We start from the raw sequence: 12,911 nt of genomic DNA on the forward strand, positions 1-12,911 counted from the left end.
TAAATAGAAGTACTTTCGTTTCTGATATAATTTGTTTTAATTTATTTTATTTATTTAATTTTGGCCGTGTTGGGTCTTCGTTGTTGTGTCTTGTTGATGCTGTGGCTTCCCCTCCTCTCCCTGTCTTTGGGGAGCGACCCTTTTGTTATTCCTTTACGTAACATTTCTGGTATTTCAGGCGGGAGCAGATATAAGTGTTTATGCTCATTCCCCATATTTACCTGAAGGTTCTCCTCTTTTGCTGGGCTGGTTGCACCGGCCTTTGGTGGCTACTTCATTGTCCGCACCTCAGGCTGCCCTCCTGGAGACTGTGCGCAGGGATGTAGGGATGCAGGGATACTAGTTGTGGCAGGAACGAGGCGACGTTTAAGCATGAGGCCTGGTCTGAGCTACAGCTGTTGAGCATTTGCTCTAACGCATATTAGCTGTGTGTCCTTGGACAAGTCACAACCTCTCTGTGTTTCACCTGTGAAATGGGGGTTCTAACAACACTTACCTGAAAGGTCAGCTAGATAGTGCCTGCAAAACACTTTGCTGCTTCCAGCACAGAGTAAGGGCTCAATAAATTGGAGCAATCGTTATTATTATTATTAATATAATTAACATACTATCATATTTCTCAGAGATAAGAACATCTCTGTATTATCATCATTACATCTGAGATTAGACCAGATAAAAACAAGACCCAATTATAATAATTTCTACCATGGGTCTTCTACCAAGACCCATGGTAGAAATTAGAGAAAAGTCCAAATGATTTCCACCAAGTTATGTATTAAATCGTTTATTTATAATTATATTATTATTTACCATTTTATTCTTTGCTATTTATTTATGTATCTAGTTATTTATGAAGCACCTACTACGTAGCTGGTGCTATATACTGTAAGCCCCATGGGAACCAGGCCACAGAAGTGTGAAAGTGCAGACTCTGTCTTTAGGGAGCTTACATTTCAGCCAGAGAGAATAGTTAAAGAACAGCTAAATACTGAGTCATTAATTACTGGCTGAAGTGAAACAGGGATGAGCAAGGAGATGGTATGGGGGTTAGATGAGGGGAAACGTGGCTTGGGGGAAGATGTGGAATTGGTCTGGGCTTGGAGGATGAGGCAGGGCCAGATGCACCAAAGGAAGGACAGGGTCAGAAGCAATAGGAACCCCTTTCCCCACCCAGAGAGGGAGGGGAAGCTTTGTGTTTGCAGATCACAGTGAGAAGGGGGGGGCCAGGGGCCGCAGAGGTGGGGTGTAAGGTTGGACGTTGAGGTGTAATCAGATTGTGAGCGGCTTAGAAAGAGGGGCAGAGGGGCTGGCAGTTAACGTGGCAGACACTGGCTCTCTGGGCAGGAAGATGGCGGGGCGGATGGTGCAGCAGGTCCCTGGGGCTTTACTCCGGTCCCCATCTCACCCTCAGCAGAAGGAGAACTCAGAGGGAAAGTTTCCAAACTCGCCTGAGAAGCTGAGTGATGGGATGAATGAATAATTGATGTGGGTCATAAATATTGTAGGAGAGAATGCACCAGATTCCCTTAAGGGTAAAGTTCAGGGAGAAACCTACTGCTGCGGAGGGAAAGGGTTCCGTGGGCGAGAGAGGGGGAGGGAGGGGGATGCCCATCGGGGGTTCCGCGGTGCCACTCCCAGTATCCGGGGCCCCCGGGTCCTTGGAGAAGCTGCTGCTGCTCCGCGGTGCTCCTGATGGAACAGAACGGCCAGTGTCCATTTGGTGAAGGGTGTGGGGGCAGAGATGCTCCGTCTCCCTCAGCCTCAAGGCTGCTGCTGTGGATTCCTTTCAGCTTCCTCAAGGGGCGCGATGCAGATGTGACCCCAGAGAAGCTGAGGTCTCTGCTGAGCTCGCTGATGCTGGCTGGCACTGGATAGCACTCCTTTTCCACCCGCCCCACAAGCTCTTCCTCACAAGGCTCTCCATGGGGTCTGGGCGGAGTCCACAAGTCTCTGTGACCCTAGGTGGTCCCCTAGAGGTCAGAGTTCCGGGGCTCTGAGTCACTTTTCTGGTTGCCTCTTTGTTCCACATGCACCTCGGAGCACTGGTGCAAAGATCTTGGTGATGAGTCTTTGCATCCAAATACCTGCTGGTGAACTTTCTTCCGAGAAGGAGCACAGACAGTAAAAGGAGGGAGGCGGAGCCTTAATGCTGGCTCAGGGGGTCAGCCCCCCTGCCCGCATCCCCAGTGGCTTCTCATCACCTGTCTCTGGCGGTTTATTTCAGGAACACTTGAGATGGGTGTGTAGTGTGAGGGGAATAGTTACAAGCAACCAAGGCAGGGGTGGGGAGCGAGAACAGTCCTGCTGGGTGGTGGGCTGATAAACGTTCACCAGCTCTTGGGGGTAGGGGTAGGGGAGGCACCTTGACTGGCAACGTCTGCTGATTTCTGTGTGTTAACACTCTCACTGTGAGCCAGGTCATGTCACCAACAGGATGCCAGGCGGCTAACACAGTTCCCCAAGATGTAGCAATAGACTCACCCAAGCTGGTAGGCACATGCCTGGTCCCACTGTCTTTGGAAGCTTAGAAACCTGAGTGGCCATCATGCTTTCTACCATCAGCCACAGCGAGATGGGTATCTTGCCTCCCTGTCCCTCGGGTGACCAAGAGTTTGCCTTTCTCTGGACCCACGGTAGGTTATCATGGTAGAAATTAGAAACTGGAAACCCAGGGGAGCTTTGGAGAGTCCCTCTGGGCTCACTGACTGCTGATGGCATAAGAGTCAGATGCAGGAAGGAGGGAGGGGCTGGTAGGAACCCCTGCAGTTGCCCCAGAGACTGAGGGATGGGCTGGCTGGCAACTGGTCCAGCTCTCCCTGCCTACCAGGGGTGTAGTTGGCAGTGCCTCCCACTGGCTGAAAGGTTTCTTATACCCCTGCCAGCCCTCTGAGTCTGTGTTGATGACAGCTACCACCTACCCAGCTCCATTACGGGTCAAGCACTGTGCTGGCTGCAATGTAGACCTCATCTCGGTCAGTCTCACAGCCACCCTAGGAGGTAAGCGTCATCTTGACCCCCACTTTACACACAGAAACCGAGGCTTGGATTAAATAACGTGCCCGAGGTGATACAGTTGGTAAGTAGCAGAGCTGGTTCTGTTTGACAAGAACTTGCCTTCCCAGCCATAATACATCTCACCAAATGCAAGGTCCAGGCCTTTTTTGGAGCTCTGGACAGTCAGGTAACGTGGACGTATCCCCCGCCAATTCTTATGTCTGGTTCTCTGCAGCAGAAACTCACAAGACCTCGTCGAACTGCCACCGCGGGGCCAGATTGCCATGTTCAACCCACCCAAGGTCTTTTCCATCTCCAGTCCTGTGGCAGTCAGGGAGGCTTGTGGACCCTGAAGATGGAGACAGAGTCAGGCAATGTCTCCCTCTGTTACGGGAGCAAATTAAGTTCTGACAAAGATGGAGAAGGGAAGCGCCCTCAGGAGCAGTGGGTCTCCGCGTGGCTGGTGAGAGCAGAGGCTCGTAGCTCTCACCGCAGAGCGCAGGCGCGTTCTAGAAGGCTGGCAGGAAGCCATCAGCGCACAGAGTAACTAATGCACGATAAGCTACAGTCTTGTGAGCTGTGAGATGCCGTCGGGAGTCATGTCACGATGGCAGAAGACCTTAATGACTGAGGAAGAATTAGGGGCCTAAGCAGAGCCACCTGAAGCATGTCAGCGGGTCTCCCCCAATTTGAGGAAGAGGCAGTTTCAAGCAGCCGATACAGATTATGTAAACAGAAGGCTCCAAACCCTGGAAAAGGTGACTTCATCAAGCTTTCCTTGCTTGATTGACACATCCCATGAATTCTGAGACTACGAGGCATAATCTGGTACCTCCTTGTCTTTTTAGCACCCTCCCCTCTACCACATCAGACACATTACTCATTTCCCATCCTCTGTGTCTTTGCTCACCGACTGTTCTCCCTGGGATAACCATCCCCAACTCCTTGGGTACAAACCTTCGCACTTCCTTCAAGATGCAGCCCGAACGCTGTCTCCCTTGGTTCTGATTTCCTCCCCGCTCCCTCCATCCCCTGTTGGAAGAGTTCTCCCCCACCCGCATTCCCCTAGCAGATTTTCTTTTTTTAAAAATAGTATCACCTTCTCATCAGTATCACATTTATGTGTAAGGAAGCTTCCCAAGGGCACGACCGAAGTACAGTTTACTGCTGCACCCACTACGTGTCTGGCTTGGTGCCTGGCACATAAGAGGACTCAGAAGATATTTGTTGAGTAAGATTTTAAATTTTATTTTGGAGGTGATCCTACCCACCAAAATTTAAACCCGGGCCATGACCTGAACGGGTGATTCTACAGGACTTGCTGCTCCCATTAGAGGATTACCCATCAGCCCTTTGTGAATTTGATGATTATGCATTCATTCCCAAATACGTGCTCATCCTTAGATGATCCAATAAAATCTAATTTATTAATCTGTAAAATTGAGACCCAGACACACCATGACCATTGGTAATCCTACCACAGAAAAACACACAGAAAGCACAGCCTAATACAGAATCATGTTCCCAGTTAACCTTCTAAGTGTCAATCTTTCATAAAACTTTTTTTTTTTTTTGATTATTAATTATATTTATTACTCTTTTACTTTGAGATAACTGGAAAAATTGAAATATTGCTTATTTTCTATACCTTTGCCTATACAATATGTTTCATCTTATCACATCATTTAAACATACTTTCATCTAAATACTGGAGCTGAAAAATTTCTTTATTTGGATAGCAGAAGGGTTTTATTGGCAAACCAGTCATCTTTATTAGTCTCATCAGCCCCAATCAGATTACTGTCAATCAGAAAAATTCTGATCTCATTTTTCAGTTTAATTTATATCTTATACATTTGCAAAAATAGCATAAAAACCACTGGGAAAAGGTTATAGAACACATTTTATAAAATAGATTTCTAAGAGCAGTCAAGATTTAAATGATGTAGATCTAACATAGTTAATTCATCAATGTTATAACAAGTTATAAAAGGTAGTAAATCAAAATGCTATTTCTCATTACGTAGTTTATAATGGTGCAGTGTAATTTGTAGCTTAAAATATTACTTATTTATGGATAGAGAGTATGATAAAAAGTATGCTCAGATGCTGGTGTTCAGCTTCTAGGATTAACTAAATAAGAATCATATATAAAATTCGAACTAACTCCACTAATTTTGTTAGACATCATGATCAAGCTTTCCTATATATTTAAAGAAAAAGAAATATAAATAGTACTATTAAAAATAATCAGTCCATCAGCTTTTTTTCAAAAAGAAAATACTAAACATTTTAAGATAAAATGCAATTGAAGTAAATATTTCATTGATTTGATAAAAATAGATTATAACTCCATATTGAAAATTTTCCAATTCTTTAAAAACTTTGTAAAGTTTTTTTTTTTTTTTTTTTAACATCTTTATTGAAGTATAATTGCCTTACAATGGTGTGTTAGCTTCTGCTTTATAACAAAGTGAATCAGTTATACATATACAATATGTTCCCATTTCTCTTCCCTCTTGCATCTCCCTCCCTCCCACCCTCCCCATCCCATCCCTCTAGGTGGTCACAAAGCACCGAGCTGATCTCCCTGTGCTATGCGGCTGCTTCCCACTAGTTATCTATTTTACATTTGGTAGTGTATATATGTCCATGACACTCTCTTACCCTGTCACATCTCACCCCACCCCCTCCCCATATCCTCAAGTCCATTCTCTAGTAGGTCTGTGTCTTTATTCCCGTCTTGCCACTAGGTTCTTCATGGCCTTTTTTTTTTTTTTTTCCCCTTAGATTCCGTATATATGTGTTAGCATACTGTATTTGTTTTTCTCTTTCTGACTTACTTCACTCTGTATGACAGACTCTAACTCCATCCACCTCATTACAAATACCTCCATTTCATTTCTTTTTATGGCTGAGTAATATTCCATTGTATATATGTGCCACATCTTCTTTATCCATTCATCTGTCGATGGACATTTAGGTTGCTTCCGTGTCCTGGCTATTGTAAATAGAGCTGCAATGAACATTTTGGTACATGACTCTTTTTGACCTATGGTTTTCTCAGGGTATATGCCCAGTAGTGGGATTGCTGGGTCGTATGGTAGTTCTATTTGTAGTTTTTTAAGGAACCTCCATACTGTTCTCCATAGTGGCTGTATCAATTTACATTCCCACCAACAGTGCAAGAGTGTTCCCTTTCCTCCACACCCTCTCCAGCATTTATTGTTTCTAGATTTTTTGATGATGGCCATTCTGACCGGTGTGAGATGATATCTCATTGTAGTTTTGATTTGCATTTCTCTAATGATTAATGATGTTGAGCATTCTTTCATGTGTCTGTAGGCCATCTGTATATCTTCTTTGGAGAAATGTCTATTTAGGTCTTCGGCCCATTTTTGGATTGGGTTGTTCGTTTTTTTGTTATTGAGCTGCATGAGCTGCTTGTAAATCTTGGAGATTAATCCTTTGTCAGTTGCTTCATTTGCAAATATTTTCTCCCATTCTGATGGTTGTCTTTTGGTCTTGTTTATGGATTCCTTTGCTGTGCAAAAGCTTTTAAGTTTCATTAGGTCCCATTTGTTTATTTGTGTTCTTATTTCCATTTCTCTGGGAGCTGGGTCAAAAAGAATCTTGCTGTGATGTATGTCATAGAGTGTTCTGCCTATGTTTTCCTCTAAGAGTTTGATAGTGTCTGCCCTTACACTTAGGTCTTTAATCCATTTTGAGTTTATTTTTGTGCATGGTGTCAGGGAGTGTTCTATTTTCATACTTTTACATGTACCTGTCCAATTTTCCCAGCACCACTTATTGAAGAGGCTGTCTTTTCTCCACTGTATATGCTTGCCTCCTTTATCAAAAATAAGGTGCCCATATGTGTGTGGGTTTATCTCTGGGCTTTCTATCCTGTTCCATTGATCTATATTTCTGTTTTTGTGCCAGTACCAAACTGTCTTGATTACTGAAGCTTTGTAATATAGTCTGAAGTCAGGGAGCCTGATTCCCCCAGCTCCATTTTTCGTTCTCAAGATTGCTTTGGCTATTCGGGGTCTTTTGTGTTTCCATACAAATTGTGAAATTTTTTGTTCTAGTTCTGTGAAAAATGCCAGTGGTAGTTTGATAGGGATTGCATTGAATCTGTAGATTGCTTTGGGTAGTAGAGTCATTTTCACAATGTTGATTCTTCCAATCCAGGAACATGGTATATCTCTCCATCTATTTGTATCATCTTTAATTTCTTTCATCAGTGTCTTATAATTTTCTGCATACAGGTCTTTTGTCTCCTTAGGTAGGTTTATTCCTAGATATTTTATTCTTTTTGTTGCAATGGTAAATGGGAGTGTTTTCTTAATTTCACTTTCAGATTTTTCGTCATTAGTGTATAGAAATGCAAGAGATTTCTGTGCATTAATTTTGTATCCTGCTACTTTACCAAATTCATTGATTAGCTCTAGGAGTTTTCTGGTAGCATCTTTAGGATTCTCTATGTATAGTATCATGTCATCTGCAAATAGTGCCAGCTTTACTTCTTCTTTTCCGATTTGGATTCCTTTTATTTCTTTGTCTTCTCTGATTGCTGTGGCTAACACTTCCAAAACTATGTTGAATAATAGTGGTGAGAGTGGGCAACCTTGTCTTGTTCCTGATCTTAGTGGAAATGGTTTCAGTTTTTCACCATTGAGGACAATGTTGGCTGTGGGTTTGTCATATATGGCCTTTATTATGTTGAGGAAAGTTCCCTCTATGCCTACTTTCTGCAGGGCTTTTATCATAAATGGGTGTTGAATTTTGTCGAAAGCTTTCTCTGCATCTATTGAGATGATCATATGGTTTTTCTCCTTCAGTTTGTTAATATGATGTATCACATTGATTGATTTGCGTATATTGAAGAATCCTTGCATTCCTGGGATAAACCCCACTTGATCATGGTGTATGATCCTTTTAATGTGCTGTTGGATTCTGTTTGCTAGTATTTTGTTGAGGATTTTTGCATCTATGTTCATCAGTGATATTGGCCTGTAGTTTTCTTTCTTTGTGACATCTTTGTCTGGTTTTGGTATCAGGGTGATGGTGGCCTCGTAGAATGAGTTTGGGAGTGTTCCTCCCTCTGCAATATTTTGGAAGAGTTTGAGAAGGATAGGTGTTAGCTCTTCTCTAAATGTTTGATAGAATTCACCTGTGAAGCCATCTGGTCCTGGGCTTTTGTTTGTTGGAAGGTTTTTAATCACAGTTTCAATTTCAGTGCTTGTGATTGGTCTGTTCATATTTTCTATTTCTTCCTGGTTCAGTCTCGGCAGTTTGTGCATTTCTAAGAATCTGTCCATTTCTTCCAGGTTGTCCATTTTATTGGCATAGAGATGCTTGTAGTAATCTCTCATGATCTTTTGTATTTCTGCAGTGTCAGTGGTTACTTCTCCTTTTTCATTTCTAATTCTATTGATCTGAGTCTTCTCCCTTTTTCTCTTGATGAGTCTGGCTAATGGTTTATCAATTTTGTTTATCTTCTCAAAGAACCAGCTTTTAGTTTCATTGATTTTTGCTATTGTTTCCTTCATTTCTTTTTCATTTATTTCTGACCTGATCTTTATAATTTCTTTCCTTCTGCTGGCTTTGGGGTTTTTTTGTTCTTCTTTCTCTAATTGCTTTAGGTGCAAGGTTAGGTTGTTTATTCGAGATGTTTCCTGTTTCTTGAGGTAGGCTTGTATTGCTATAAACTTCCCTCTTAGCACTGCTTTTGCTGCATCCCATAGGTTTTGGGTTGTCGTATCTCCATTGTCATTTGTTTCTAGGTATTTTTTGATTTCCCCTTTGATTTCTTCAGTGATCACTTCGTTATTAAGTAATGTATTGTGTAGCCTCCATGTGTTTGTATTTTTTACAGATCTTTTCCTGTAATTGATATCTAGTCTCATAGCGTTGTGGTCGGAAAAGATACTTGATACGATTTCAATTTTCTTAAATTTACCAAGGCTTGATTTGTGACCCAAGATATGGTCTATCCTGGAGAATGTTCCATGAGCACTTGAGAAAAATGTGTATTCTGTTGTTTTTGGATGGAATGTCCTATAAATATCCATTAAGTCCATCTTGTTTAATGTATCATTTAAAGCTTGTGTTTCCTTATTTATTTTCATTTTGGATGATCTGTCCATTGGTGAGAGTGGGGTGTTAAAGTCCCCTACTATGATTGTGTTGCTGTCGATTTCCCCTTTTATGGCTGTTAGTATTTGCCTTATGTATTGAGGTGCTCCTATGTTGGGTGCATAAATATTTACAATTGTTATACCTTCCTCTTGTATCGATCCCTTGATCATTATATAGTGTCCTTCTTTGTCTCTTGTAATAGTCTTTATTTTAAAGTCTATTTTGTCTGATATGAGAATTGCTACTCCAGCTTTCTTTTGATTTCCATTTGCATGGAATATCTTTTTCCATCCCCTCACTTTCAGTCTATATGTGTCTCTAGGTCTGAAGTGGGTCTCTTGTAGACAGCATATATATGGGTCTTGTTTTTGTATCCATTCAGCCAGCCTGTGTCTTTTGGTGGGAGCATTTAATCCATTTACATTCAAGGTAATTATCGATATGTATGTTCCTATTCCCATTTTCTTAAATGTTTTGGGTTTGTTATTGTAGGTGTTTTCCTTCTCTTGTGTTTCTTGCCTAGAGAAGTTCCTTTAGCATTTGTTGTAAAGCTGGTTTGGTGGTGCTGAACTCTCTCAGGTTTTGCTTGTCTGTAAAGGTTTTAATTTCTCCATCGAATCTGAATGAGATCCTTGCTGGGTAGTGTAATCTTGGTTGCAGGTTTTTCTCCTTCATCACTTTAAGTATATCCTGCCACTCCCTTCTGGCTTGCAGAGTTTCTGCTGAAAGATCTGATGTTAACCTTATGGGGATTCCCTTGTGGGTTATTTGTTTTTTTTTCCCTTGCTGCCTTTAATATGTTTTCCTTATATTTAATTTTTGACAGTTTGATTAATATGTGTCTTGGTGTGTTTCTCCTTGGGTTTATCCTGTATGGGACTCTCTGTGCTTCCAGGACTTGATTAACTATTTCCTTTCCCATATTAGGGAAGTTTTCAACTATAATCTCTTCAAATATCTTCTCAGTCCCTTTCTTTTTCTCTTCTTCTTCTGGGACCCCTATAATTCGAATGTTGGCGCGTTTAATGTTGTCCCAGAGGTCTCTGAGACTGTCCTCAGTTCTTTTCATTCTTTTTTCTTTATCCTGCTCTGCAGTAGTTATTTCCACCATTTTATCTTCCAGGTCACTTATCCTTTCTTCTGCCTCAGTTATTCTGCTATTGATCCCATCTAGAGTATTTTTAATTTCATTTATTGTGGTTTTCATCATTGCTTGGTTCCTCTTTAGTTCTTCTACGTCCTTGTTAAATGTTTCTTGCATTTTGTCTATTCTATTTCCAAGATTTTGGATCATCCTTACTATCATTATTCTGAATTCTTTTTCAGGTAGACTACCTATTTCCTCTTCATTTGTTAAGTCTGGTATGTTCTGACCCTGCTCCTTCATCTGCTGTGTGTTTTTCTGTCGTCTCATTTTGCTTATCTTACTGTGTTTGGGGTCTCCTTTTCACAGGCTGCAGGTTCGTAGTTCCTGTTGTTTTTGGTATCTGTCCCCAGTGGCTAAGGTTGGTTCAGTGGGTTGTGTAGGCTTCCTGGTGGAGGGAACTAGTGCCTGAGCTCTGGTGGATGAGGTTGGATCTTGTCTTTCTGGTGGGCACGTCCACGTCTGGTGGTGTATTTTGGGGTGTCTGTGGCCTTATTATGATTTTAGGCAGCCTCTCTGCTAATGGATGGGGCTGTGTTCCTGTCTTGCTAGTTGTTTGGCATAGGGTGTCCAGCACTGTAGCTTGCTGGTCGTTGAGTGAAGCTGGGTCTTGATGTTGAGATGGAGATCTCTGAGAGATTTTTGCCGTTTGGTATTACGTGAAGCTGGGAGGTCTCTTGTGGACCAGTGTCCTGAAGTTAGCTCTCCCACCTCAGAGGCACGGCCCTGATGCCTGGCTGGAGCACCAAGAGCCTTTCGTCCACACGGCTCAGAGTAAAAGGGAGAAAAAATAGAAAGAAAGAAAGAAAGAAAGAAAGAGGCTATAATATAGTGAAGTAAAATAAAGCTATTGTAAAGCAAAGCTATACAGACAAAATCGCACCCAGAAGCATATACATATACACTCACAAATAAAGGAAAAGGGGAAAAATTAATATATCCTGCTCCCAAAGTCCACCTCCTGAATTTGGGATGATTCGTTGTCTATTCAGGTATTCACCAGATGCAGGCACATCAAGTTGTTTGTGGAGTTTTAATCCGCTGCTTCTAAGGCTGCTGGGAGAGATTTCCCCTTATCTTCCCTGTTCGCACAGTTCCTGGGGTTCAGCTTTGGATTTGGACCCGCCTCTGCGTGTAGGTCGCCTGAGGGCGTCTATTCCCCGCCCAGACAGGACGGGGTTAAAGGAGCAGCTGTTCGGGGGCTCTGGCTCACTCAGGCCGTGGGGAGGGAGGTGTACAGAGGAGGCGGGGTGAGCCTGCGGCGGCCGAGGCCGGCGTGACGTTGCACCAGCCTGAGGTGGGCAGTGCGTTCTCCCGGGGAACTTGTCCCAGGATCACGGGACCCTGGCAGTGGCGGGCTGCACAGGCTCCCGGGAGGGGCGATGTGGAGAGTGACTTGTGCTCACACACAGGCTTTTTGGAGGCGGCAGCAGCAGCCCCAGCGTCTCACGCCCGTCTCTGGGGTCCGTGCTGATCGCCGCGGCTCGCGCCTTTCTCTGGAGTTCGTTTAGGCGGCACTCTGAATCCCCTCTCCTTGCGCGCCGCGAAACAAAGAGGCAAGAAAAAGTCTCTTGCCTCTTCGGCAGCTGCAGACTTTTTCCCGGACTCCCTACCAGCCAGCTGTGGTGCGCTAACCCCTTCAGGCTGTGTTCACGCTGCCAGCCCCAGTCCTCTCCCTGCGATCCAACCGAAACCGAAACCCGAGCCTCAGCTCCCAGCCCCGCCCGCCGAGCAGCCAAGCCTCTCGGGCTGGAGAGTGCTGCTCGGCGCCGAGCCTCTGTGCGGGAATCTCTCCGTTTTTCCCTCTGCGCCCCTGTTGCTGTGGGATCCGCGCTGGTAGCTGCGGCTCGCGCCCGTCTCTGGAGTTTGTTTAGGCGGCGCTCTGAATCCCCTCTCCTCGCGCACCAGGAAACAAAGAGGGAAGAAAAAGTCTCTTGCCTCTTCGGCAGCTGCAGACTTTTTCCCGGACTCCCTCTCGGCAGCTGTGGTGCGCTAACCCCTTCAGGCTGTGTTCACGCCGCCAACCCCAGTCCTCTCCCTGCGATCCGACCGAAGCCCGAGCCTCAGCTCCCAGCCCCGCCCGCCCCGGCGGGGGAGCAGACAAGCCTCTCGGGCTGGAGAGTGCTGCTCGGCGCCGAGCCTCCGTGCGGGAACCTCTCCGCTTTGCCCTCCGCACCCCTGTGGCTGCGCTCTCCTCCGTCGCTCCGAAGCTTCCCCCCTCTGCCACCCGCAGTCTCCGCCCGCGAAGGGGCTTCCTAGTGCGTGGAAATCTTTCCTCCTTCACGGCTCCCTCCCACTAGTGCAGGTGCCGTCCCTATTCTTTTGTCTCTGTTATTTCTTTTTTTCTTTTGCCCTACCCATGTACGGGGGGAGTTTCTTGCCTTTTTGGAGGTCGGACGTTTTCTGCCAGCGTTCAGTGGGTGTTCTGTAGGAGCAGTTCCACGTGTAGATGTATTTCTACTGTATCTGTGGGAAGGAAGGTGATCTCCGCGTCTTACTCTTCCGCCATCTTCCCGAGCTCCCCCCTTTCATAAAACTTTTGCATTAGATGCAAGAGTCTCAATTAGACAAGGAAATTCTGCGGTAATACGTTCAGTGCCACACTTCAAAATGATTAAGCGCAGAGTCT

The sequence above is a fragment of the Balaenoptera physalus genome, assembly GCF_965194825.1.
Source record: "Balaenoptera physalus genome assembly, chromosome: 21".
Classification (NCBI taxonomy): Eukaryota; Metazoa; Chordata; class Mammalia; order Artiodactyla; family Balaenopteridae; genus Balaenoptera; species Balaenoptera physalus.